This window comes from Dreissena polymorpha, chromosome 5 (genome assembly GCF_020536995.1).
Source record: "Dreissena polymorpha isolate Duluth1 chromosome 5, UMN_Dpol_1.0, whole genome shotgun sequence".
NCBI classification, from domain to species: Eukaryota; Metazoa; Mollusca; class Bivalvia; order Myida; family Dreissenidae; genus Dreissena; species Dreissena polymorpha.
Genome location: NC_068359.1, coordinates 27,718,369 through 27,730,529, shown reverse-complemented (window position 1 = coordinate 27,730,529; position 12,161 = coordinate 27,718,369).

Genomic DNA, 12,161 nt, shown 5'->3' with positions numbered 1-12,161 from the left:
AGTTTTTAGTGGCGATAAAATTTTAACTATTCAACAATAGTTTGCGAAAGAAAATTAGAAACCTGCAAGATACCTGTATTTATTAAATATTTTAATTGCGAAACAAGTATGTTGTTATGCTGATACACATAACTATACATTGATAATAAATAAGAAGACAATTAGTGGTGTTAACGTTTCCCAACCGTAGAAATCATTCTTCTGATGAAGTCAGTGATATACAGAAGAAAGCTCCAGGTATGGCTTTCAATACGTAGTGTGTGTTATTTGACAGTCTAAAACTTATTGGATTAAAAAAATCCTGTCAAATTTGTGAATCAAAATTGATTTGACACATCACATGATTTTGATTATGTTAAATCAGTGTACTGTATGCTAAATGCAACTGCTTAAGCAAGCTGTCAAGTTGAATCGAGACATTTGATGAAACAAACTGTTTCCTGGGTAGGACCAGTACTTAGTGTCTATATGACGCACCATGACGTCGAAAGTCTACAAGAAGTACTAGGTAGAACGAGAAATGTACTTCGACGTACAATTTTCACCGACCCTTGAGTGTTAGCCAATCAGAAGACACCTTACGTCTGTTGCTTTTAGAGATATTTGACATTGAACATTATTATTATTATTATTATTTATACTGAATTATGCGACTATCGACCGCTTACTCATAGATATTGTGCGTATTTATTAAACATTATTATTATTATAATTTATACCAAATTATGCGACTATCGACCGCTAACTCATAGATATTGTGCTTATTTATTGACCTGGCGTGGTGGAATTAACCTGTTCAGAAAATGTGTACGTAGAAGTACAAACATGTATGTTGAAGTACAAATTGTACTTTGACGTACAAATATATACTTTGAAGTGTATTTTAAATTTATGTCGACGTACAATTATTGTACTTCGCCGTACATTTCTCTTTTTAACTTGTAGGTCTTCTTGACTCAACCCAAATGCTACGCCATAGTATGTCTTTTGGGTTATCTAAAGAATGCTCCACCTTAAGGGTTCAATACAGAGACCTCCCAGTGACTAAGCCAGTTAGCAGACACACCATCCACTATACCACAGACACCGAACCAGCTATAAATTCCTGTGGCTAGAAATTTTTTTTTAATAAGATGCTAGATCTTTAAGCTTGGAACATGTAACTCGTTTTAAGATTGATTTTTTTGGATGCATGGTTATCAAAAAAAAACTTTAAAAGCTTTTGCCCGTAAATTAGGTAGCACCTATAATCATATTATGAAATAAATCGTCTGCTGATCCAGAGTGCTGAGGGATATTCGATGTTTTAGTTGAATGTAACCTAAGATGGCGTCGTTTGACAACGCATTTAGTGAATGAACATAAAACATACATTTTACTTACGAATATAAAGCTTATAATGTAATGACACAGGTAAATATTTGTTTCTGACATCGATTAATTTGCAATAACTATAAATTTACGATGGTTTTATAAATACAATTTCAATTTCTCAAACAAATTAATCGTAAAGTGTACATTTTGTCAAGAAAGATGAATGAGTTGCTCCCCTTTTCTTTAAGTATCTCTCTATCGTACGGTGACCTTATGACGCGCAAAGAATTAAGAGATACTTTTTATATGGGCTAAATTCTTTGGAAACGTCTCATCGTTGAAGGACCTTTTTTTGTGGTGGAAACCAGAAAATTTATATTTTCATCAATTTGCGTAAAATTGCAAAATAACATTACCAACTCATTCAGTTTTTAATTCAGAAGTTCATTTTTACATCAAATATCGTCGATTCGAAGTTAGAAAGGCATATATTCTTCAGTTAAACTTCTGCTTAAATCGCAAAACAATCACTGACCTGTAGCCATGTCATGAAACTGATTTAAATATGAACCAATTAGAAGAAGGCATTACGGTGTAACGTGTACGCCTAATTTTATTTAACATGAGCTTTTAACACCGTCTTTTACCTCACTAGATCTAGTATGCTAATCTTTGTCGATTTAATAAGCATATGTTCAAAACAGATATGGTGCAGTTTCTATTCACTGTTCTAAGTTTCAGGAAGTGTTTATGCATGTCTTTTTCGCACCTCTGTCTGTGTTGTTTTATGTACTTACATTCTACGTTACAAAGGACGGTATACTGTACGATCTGTATCAATATTATTTATGTACAGTATAAAAATAAAAGATGTAATTTATTTCAGAACTTTTTAATTGTCAATTTAGAAAAAAAAACAATGTTAAATTAATCCAGAAAAGAATAACATCGGTTTACTATGTAACGCGCTGCACCACAACAGATGAACGCAAACTGTATTTTACGCTGTTTATTCTTCCACTTTAAACCAGATGCTTTACATCGAGGTCGTGTTATCGATTTATATCTACACAGCGAGCGAATCGAGAGATATTGAAAAATTGAATAGTGGTTGGATTTAAATTGCTCAGGCGTGCAAAATTCAAAGTGTCATTACATAATTTTTACGGAACATTATCGAGAAATGAATTATCTACACAGGTATGTAAATATTATTGCAATCCGTTGTTATTAAGTGTCTTATATCGGGGCTTGAATGTTGCACACAAAATCCTTGCGCAACAATATAGACAAAGAACAAAAAATTCCCACCACATAATTGGTCTTTCACCCTTTGTACGCTCCAAATATTACCCATATAAAAAGTAGCTTAATATTTAAGAGCGTCAAAAATTTGGACTAGGTGACCTAGTGTAGAGATTCACCTAATATCGATTTGTTTACATCAATCGATGCGCTTTAGGTCAAGAAGTTGTTCACCATTGCATATCTTAAGGCGCAACTCATTTTGCAAAATTAGGTAAAATTGCTTTTTTAATGAAATAGTGAAATAAACACAACCCCCTCAAATGTAGAAAGAGTTGGCTAAAGAAACTTCAGCGTACAGTTTATATAGTATTGACATACCTGTACGCTGAAGCCAACCCTATATCAAAAGTCAACCAGAGCCGTAACATATTTATGGCACGCTATAAATCAAAGAAAGCTAATTTTCTTGGATACATTTCTACGTATATTGGTGAATGAATATAAATTACTGCATCGGGGAATATTTTAAGATTCAAATGTTTCAAATGCATCTTAGAATAGATGAAAATAACTCTCATCGATCTGAAATTCACAATTTTGACGCCATTGTCGCTTTGTCACATGACGAGTTTTCATTTGGATACTTTCGGATCGACCTTGACATTTTTTGCTGAAATTGTAAACATTACTTTCGTTTTCTGAAATCTATTATTTGAGATTAACAACTTACGTCTGGTGGATTATAAGACTGATTTCAGTGTGAATCAGGTAGTTTTAAATAATATTTACTTTGAGTTTGTATTTACACTACAATTTGTTTACAAAACAAGCCAGAATAATCTAAAATACCGGGAAATGTCATGCTGAATTTGAAAACCCTTGAGCACTTGGTATGTTACTAAAAATAGAAATAACATCATATGACCGTGAAATCTCCGGAGATTTGCATTTCAAAAAAGTCTGTCACATCGCTGTTTGTATCGATATGTAAGAGCAGAATAGATAAATTTTAAATGTTAAATATACACATGTAGTATTTTATGAAAGAATATATCAGTTAAACGTGAAAAATGTCAATCTTTCAATCAAGTGGTTGATTTGGGCCAATAACTGCATTTAAAAGCTGTTTTGGACCGGTCTTTGTTAACTGTCAACTTTTCGGGAATTTCTGGTTGACTTTCCTAATGGGGTTGGTCCATAACTATAAAGTCGCGCCTGTCAAAAATCATAAAAAGCGACATTTAAAGTTATGGTAGCCAGAACTAAGAAAGAGTGTGTATTTATGCAAAGGTCTAGATCTGTGTGCACTATTTATCATCCTATTTATGTTATAGACAAGTTAATTGTTATTGTTTACATTGGGCTTGTTTGTGCATGCGCAGTCACTGTTTGGCAAAAGCGCTGGTTACTGATACGGAAAATATATGCAATTAGTCATTTTTTTCATAAGAAAATTAGTCAGAACTTCTAAAATGAATTCTAAAACACAATACATTAATTAAGAACTATATCACACCACACCAACATCGGCTTTGGAATAAATTGTATTGTTAATTGTTGTAAAAATTAGCATAAATGATCAACACCATAAAATTGTTATTTCATTTGGAAGCCATAATGCGATATCTACAATCTGTCAAATGTTTTGTGACAGAAATAAAGTATTTTATTCAACAACAAATAAATTATGTGAATTAATATTGGAAACGTTTATTTTCAATGAACCACCATTTTATTTGATGAGTTTTAGAAATATGCAAAAACTTGTTAAGTCTTTTGTTCCTTCTATATTATATCAGGGTCTTCCCCAGGCCATTTAAGCGCCCCTTGCCGGGGCGCTTGAATTTCGAAATCAGAGTACCCGGGGCGCTTGAAATTTTCCGATCAGTGTATTCTTCAGTAAAAGAAAGTGGAGATTGTCCAAAAAAATCAAGGTTTCCCTATCAGTGTATCAATATTCCCTGTTTTAAAAGAGCACTCGGTACCTACTTTCACAAGTAATCGCCATTAACACCACTTGGGGTAATGGATAATCCACTGATAAGAGAAAAGCATGACGCGCGTATCGACTATTCTAGCCACATTACACGGTCATTTAAATAATGACAAGGATGTATCTGGTAACTTTCCAGTCGTCAAACTGTGAAGTTCATCGTCCAATCGGTTACGCGAATGCTTATGAGGGCGGGGTTAACTATCGACCATTATTTTTGATTGACGTCGGTCATGAAGTAAGAGTTTATCCCAGCTTGATTAGCAAGTAGTTGTACCATTTGAGTAATATAAAACCGGTAATTAGTACAGTACAGAACATTAAAGACGGTTTCGGGCATCATCATCACACCTTTTTACTGTAAACAAGTGTTACCTGTGACTCATAATTAATACGAGAAATTAATTGCAAGTGGTAAACAATTAATTATTATGCGGTTACAATTATGTGATAACAATTTATTTAATTCCAATACATGTATATTTCAACATGTCCATTTATAGAACTGATTCACCTCGTTTTTCTGACATTTATTCGACACGTAATGCGCTTTAACAAATTTTCGTTGAATTAATTACGCACACTTGTAAATGTTTCGTCCGATAATCGATAGTTGAGAAGACTGCTGATGGCAACCGGCCGTGATCCTCGTGGACAACGTGAATTTCATGCATAATTCCGTCAACACATTTTTTTGACTCGTAAAGTGTGTAAACAAATTATCGTTGAATTTATAACGCAACGGTTAATATTTGTTGAAATCTCAAATGGGAATAATTAAATTTGTAATCCGAAACTCATTACCGTAAGTCGATGTTAACGCGTTTTTAATCCAAAACACACTTCCGAATGTAAATGTTACCGCAACGTTAAATATTTTGCTTCAAATTAGCAGTGCAAATTTATTTTGTGTCGAATCTTTTTCTCAATTAAAAAGAGCGCGAAAATAATGCAGCATGTACAACGTCGCGTCTATTGCATACAAATGGCGTGTATTGAGCGTTTTAACAAGCACACAACAGGTCAGGGGATTGACGCATATTCAGAGGCAATATTTCATCAAATCTATAAATAGTCACTTAAAAATGGCAAGGTTTGTTTTAAAGAAATAACTGAAAGCTTTTATCGTAAATATTTACCAGAAAGAGATTGATAAAAACGGAATAAACGGGATTATCGGGTAATAAATAGAAACTTGAAAAACAGTAATAGAGTCGGGTTGAAACGGATGTATTGGGGAATCGTTCGAGTCGGGATTATACTATCTGTGCGGAAAAGTTTTAAACCAATTAAACAATATAAAAAATATTTTTTTAAATGACTGGCGGATTTTTTTGAAGAGTCATAGCGCACCAAATGACGTCTTTTGACGCTGTTTTTCTTTGAGTTATAACGCACCACAGAACGTGAATTGACACGTTAAATTAAAAAAAATCAACGTAGGGAGGGGACACCCCTCCCGAACCCACCCCCGGGGCGCCTGAACAAATTCCTGGGGAAGGCACTGTTATATAATGTATTTATTTAGAAAACAAAAAACACAACAACCCATGTGAAAGACATCGGACCTCGGACATTTCCAATAAATTTTGCTGAGGTCCTGTATTATTCCCGACATTGTCGGACCTTGTGTCCGACGATAAATAAATTGTGTGTTTTGGTAAAACAATGAAAACGAAACTAGAATATGAACCGATTCCAATGTTCAAAATTAAAATATGACCAGTATTGATGCTAATGTGTTTAAGAATTTTATAAACACAAACAGCTTAAACAATGATGTCAATTGCTCAAATAGATTTCAACACTGCTAGACTGTTTCAAACGCAAACAAAACTTACTTCTTTTGCGTTGTCAATTTTGAAATTCGCGCCCGTGAAGGTATTTTTAGAAATGAACTTCAGGACTGCTGGGAAGTACGCCACAACTGACAAACGACTTATTTGATTGGTTTAAATATTTATTTCGGTTAATGTTTACTTGTTAACATGCTGAACTGTCTAAAATCGACAGAAAAACGGGTCAAAATACGTCCGACTTCAGATCGTGTCCGACTCACGATCACTTTACCCTATTTAAATTAAATTGTTACCACATGCAATTTGTAACGGGTATTGTTTTCACAACTTACTCGCCATTAGTTGTTAATTGCTAACCATTTGTATTTAATTTCTCATAAGGAAAACTGATTTTTTAAGTAATTGTTTATGGTAAAATGGTTTAAAATTATTTTTAAAGTAGACACACTAGTGTTTATGACACTTGTGTTGATAATAAGTATCTGTCAATCAAAAGGCCAATTAAACGGCAGATTAAATGTGCCGACGCGTATGAACACATGCACATTATTTTTAAAGTAGACACACTTTCCATTTGTGCATTGAAATTTTTGTGTACATTCATGTCAGTGTTTTCATTATTAACCGATTGGCGATCCATATCATCGGTTGAAAATCTTGAAAAATTGGTTGCTTTTTATCCGATAGTAAAATAAATTTAGTGGTGTCACACCGCACCGTTTTTATGAAACATCGTTGACAATTTGTCAGTCCAAAACAAAAGAGCCAATCAGAAGCGTTGTAACAGAAATATTTCACACCGCCCCGTTTTTATTAAAACATCGTTGACGATTCGTCGGTCTAAAACGAAAGAGCCAATCAGAAGCGTTGTAACAGAAACCAGTGTTTTCATTATTATCTGGAATAACAGATTTTTTAATAAAGCAACAGATTATACCGGGGGTCTAGGTTTGTTCCAAGGCCCACTGTGGGTCAAGGACAACGCCCTGGTAGGGGGTTCAGGGGGGCGAAGCGCCCCGAGAAAAAAAATGAATATGCAACTTTGGCTAATAAATATCAGTGCTCTGGCATATTTTTTCATATCTTTTTTATTTTATTATCTATATCATGTTATTGAAAATTTAGTGATCAAATTATATTATTAAGTTATTTGAACAGATCACCTTCTATCATCATTATATGTTGAGTTTTTGGCACCTAAAGATAAATTTACTCATAAAGCAAGAAAAAAAAATCAAACTTATATTTACTAAATATTAGTTTGATTTCTTTCTTGCTTTTTTTACACTATATGCAGACTCTGCCCACTGGTTGGTTAATACTCAAAACTAATTAATTAATATGAAAGATCCAATTACAGACAATTTAGATTTTTCTCTTTGTATTAAATTTATAAAATGAAAATTGTCCTCTGCTCCATTACAATAGCAAAAAAGTAATAATGTAAGAAGCTTTCAATCCTTACTTAATTTAAAACTATATCTATATGAAAGAAAAACGCAGCAAAGAAAAATAACAACATTAAAACAAGGGTGATTGTAGAAAATTATAAAAAGTTGAATACAATTCAAAAGTTCAATTTTGATAATGCAGAAAACTTACCCTCTTTTCAATGATAAAACCATAACAACAAACAGCACTAAGAAAAGTCACAACAATCGTGCACGAAACCGATCTTAAACAGCACAAAAAAGATAACGAGAACCAAAACAAATATAACAGATAGTTATTGTACAATAACTAACAATATAAACAGGAACAAAAATCAACTGTGTCCTTTTCTTTCGAACCAGATTTAGCTTTAAATCCGAAATCTAAAAGGTTCAATTTTCTTTTCTTTTTGGCACAAACCTAGACCCCCGGTATAATCTGTTGCTTTATTAAAAAATCTTTTGTTCCAGATAATAATGAAAACACTGCATGTTGGACATGTTGATTTCATAACTTCACATGCTTAATTAGCTAAAACAGAAATACAATGTTATGTTTTATATAAAAGCTATATAAAAGGTAATTGAGTTTCAGTGTGTTTTGAGGATTAAAATAATTGTGAAAATATCAGTAATTTTCAACACAATCTTTCTATATAGATCAGCGTTATGCCAACCACCTTTTGCCAACCAGTGGGCAGAGTCTGCATATAGCAGGTGTGCAGGTATGAGTCGGCGTGACGTCACTCATTAACTCGTCTCCAAAAATAACGAAATATCCCTTTTAGACATTCTGAAAGCATACAAAATTTGATGAAAATGATATATCATGATATTCAATTAATATAAAATAAAATTTGGTATATCATGATATTCAATTAATATAAAATAGAATTTGCAATGTAATATTATAAAATATGAGAATACCTTGATTTTTGTTATTAAGCGAGAGCTTTTTCCGCCATTTTGTACGTACAATGTACTTTTGTGATCACGTGATTCCCCGCAGTGTAGATGCAACTTGATGAATTTTACACTGCACACCCATTTTTGGGTCACTAGGTCAAAGGTCAATGTCACTGGGATCTCTAAAAAAAATTCAGACAAGCTTTCATTTATTTTAAACAGCACCTGCAGCCAAGCCTTGGCACCTGTAATGCGGTGCTTTTGTTTATATGTTATTTTAGCGATTATAAAGCATTTTTGTCATTGTCTATAGTAAACCTATAATTATTTGTGAACTCGTGTTCAACATTCTATAAATTGAGAACTGTGAATATAAACATATTTTACCTTATACTATTGAATTGTTACCACTCGTGATACAATTAGGAAGGTAGATATTGAGAATAAGGACAATTAATTACGCAGTGTTATTTTCACCATTTTGGGAATGGGGCCAGACCCCTTTGAATTGGGGAAATTCGCGGCGTTTTGACTAAAATTGGGAAATTGGTGTTGTTGTTTTGCAAAATATGCTTCAAAATTGAGAATAAAAGAGTGTCCAGTATTATATTTACTATGGTTGAACTTGGATGGGAGATAACAAAATATTGAGATCTAAATTTTTTTTTTGTGCAAACCTTCCATTAGGAATTTTTAGCTTCCATTTGGGAAAAATATATACTTATTTCCATTGGAAATGGGTCTGCTTACCGGACCCGAATGTGAATGACAAAAAAACAACAACACTTACAATTATATAAAAAATATGTTCAGTGAATAGAATTTTTAAGTTCAGATGGCCTAATGCCTTTTGCAACAGAGAACTCCTTTTTTGTGACATAATGATATACATGTACTTTGTCCCCCAAGCAAGTAGTGAATTATATGTGTGAAATAATAATATACTAATGTGAAAATACTGAGCTCAAGCCAGGGATAGAACCCACAACCTCCAGAGTGGTAGTCAGACAATTAAACCACGTTGCTAAACAGCCCAACAGCAAGGCTGTTGGAAGTGACTTTATTTTCACTACAATACTACATCACCCAAGCAAGTAGAGAATGATTTTGTTTATATTAAGAACCAGAATGCCCATGATGACATCTCATCAATTTAATTGGTGTATTTTGTTTCACTATCAATAGAGCCATGAAAACACCTCAGTAGCTGATAAATGTAATATTTAAAGAGCTCTTGAATAGCCAAGGAACACACAAAACACAAATATTTTCATTGAGCTTCATTTTTTGCATTCTAATAAAACACAATTTTACACTTGTGATTGAGACTTCTACATCCTGTATCCATGATTTCCCTTGTCAAGCAGACATAGCAACACATTTTATTCAGATCATTTTTATTTGAGTTCAGTTTTATACTAAATTATAATTAAACTTTAATAAAACTGTGAAATTATATTTGGTAGCAATGTTGGTAAGTTGATTTCAATTAGATGTTTTTCGCACTTGATTTGAGAATCTGATAGGTTGTTTTGTGGCTGAAGAAGTTTTAACGCATTAATAGTATGTATTCACAGAGTTGTGTTTACCTTTTTGGGAATAATTAATGAGCTAATTATTTTTTTCTGTTTCAAATACACAGTTGATGTACAGAGGGCACATTGGCAACCAAGGAGCTCACTCATTTCAGGCAAGAGAAATAGAACTTGAGCCAGTTGCTGTACATTCACAGAACTCCATCCTGTCTATGCGGACGAGACTGTTGTTGGAACAGTTATATAGTGACCAGCAGAACTGTTACTCAAGCCAAACACTTGACACTATACTGGCCCCCTCCTGTTTGGGTGGAAGTGGCAGTGGTTGGGATAGTTATCTAGTAAGCAGCAGAAAACTCGAGTCAGACACTGGACACGTACTGACATCCAAACTGTCTAGGTGGAAGTGACTGTGGTTGGAATAGTTGTCTAGTAGGCTACATAAATATAATTCTAGCTAGACACTGGACATGTACTTACCTCCCTCTTGTTGAGTTAAAAGTGATTGTGGTTGAAACAGTTGTTTAATGAGCAGTGGGACTGTTACTCAATCCAAACACTTGACTCTATACTGACCAACCTTCCGTTAAAGTGGAAGTAACAATGCCTGGAATAGTTGTCAAGTCAAGAATTAAAAGCCACAAGGTCGCAAAGTCGGGTGAGGTAAGATTACATTGATATTAATACCAGTCACAGCCTCAGTGGCATGCAGCCCAATCACATATTGCATGCTCAACTGAAGTGAAAGTTCTTAGATATATGCTATTTTGTTCAGTCATTGTTTGCTGTCAAATGTGTGTTGCCTGTCATTTCAAGTACCATTTTTGACATCTTCCTTGTAACCACATAAAAGAAGTTAAATAAACTGGACAAGGGTTTTCAGTTCTAACCCAATTAAGAAGAAATCCATATTTTATACTGTGTGCTGTAAATTTGTGTTTAACATTGTAATTTATAAATTGCAAATTGTTCTCAGCAATTATCAAATAATTATCAAGAGTGATATTTATCACCTGATTTACTCTGTCAAATTATTTTGAATGAGTGTTCCATAAATTTCATAAATTTACCACCAACATTAAAGCATGTTTATGACATGTTCATGCCTTAAGTTCATGTCTAACAGTATATAATATGCCGTATGCATTTCAGTTTTATAAGGATATTAAGAACTCCATAAATTCCATGAAGTGAATGGAAAATCTCAATTTAACTTATAATTCCTGGACAAACAGAGATGTTTTGTACATTTATTATTTTGAGTTATCTCCCTTGGAATGGCTGTACTGGTATATCTCACTTCCAGCGGTTAAAGTTTGGTAAAATGTTTTAATTTTGAGTGGTCTCCCTTGGACTTGCGTTGCTTAAATATCTCACTACCATTTCCAATGGTAAAATGTTGTAACCAATCTCTGAATGATGTGAATATGCCATGAAGTTGGATTAATCTATATCCCGATCAGACTAGAATATTAAATATACCAATAGTCTGGTATACAAAATAGTAACATAGGCTTTAACTCAAATTCCTCATGCGTAATACTAGTATGCTTACTTTGTTTAAACGTATTATAATTTGTGTATTATACACTTGTATGAGAGAAACATTTGTTTGTTCTCCCTTTCTTCTGTTTGAATCACATTCTGAAGAAGTATTTGAACTTACATGTTAGTAACCAAAATTTGAAACAAATAATAACACATTCTGTCACAGAATAGTATTTTTTATACCGTCTTGCTTTACTGTTTTACCGTAATATATTTTTACAAGAATTTAGCATTATTTATATTCAATCATATTTCAATGTTTCTTATGGGCTTTTATGGTAGTGTTATTCATTTAAATATTATATTAAAAGCCTATGTGTAAGCAGTGATACATGCATAGAAAAATAAAACACCCTGATGTGTGTGATGTTAATTGAAACTTAAGGTA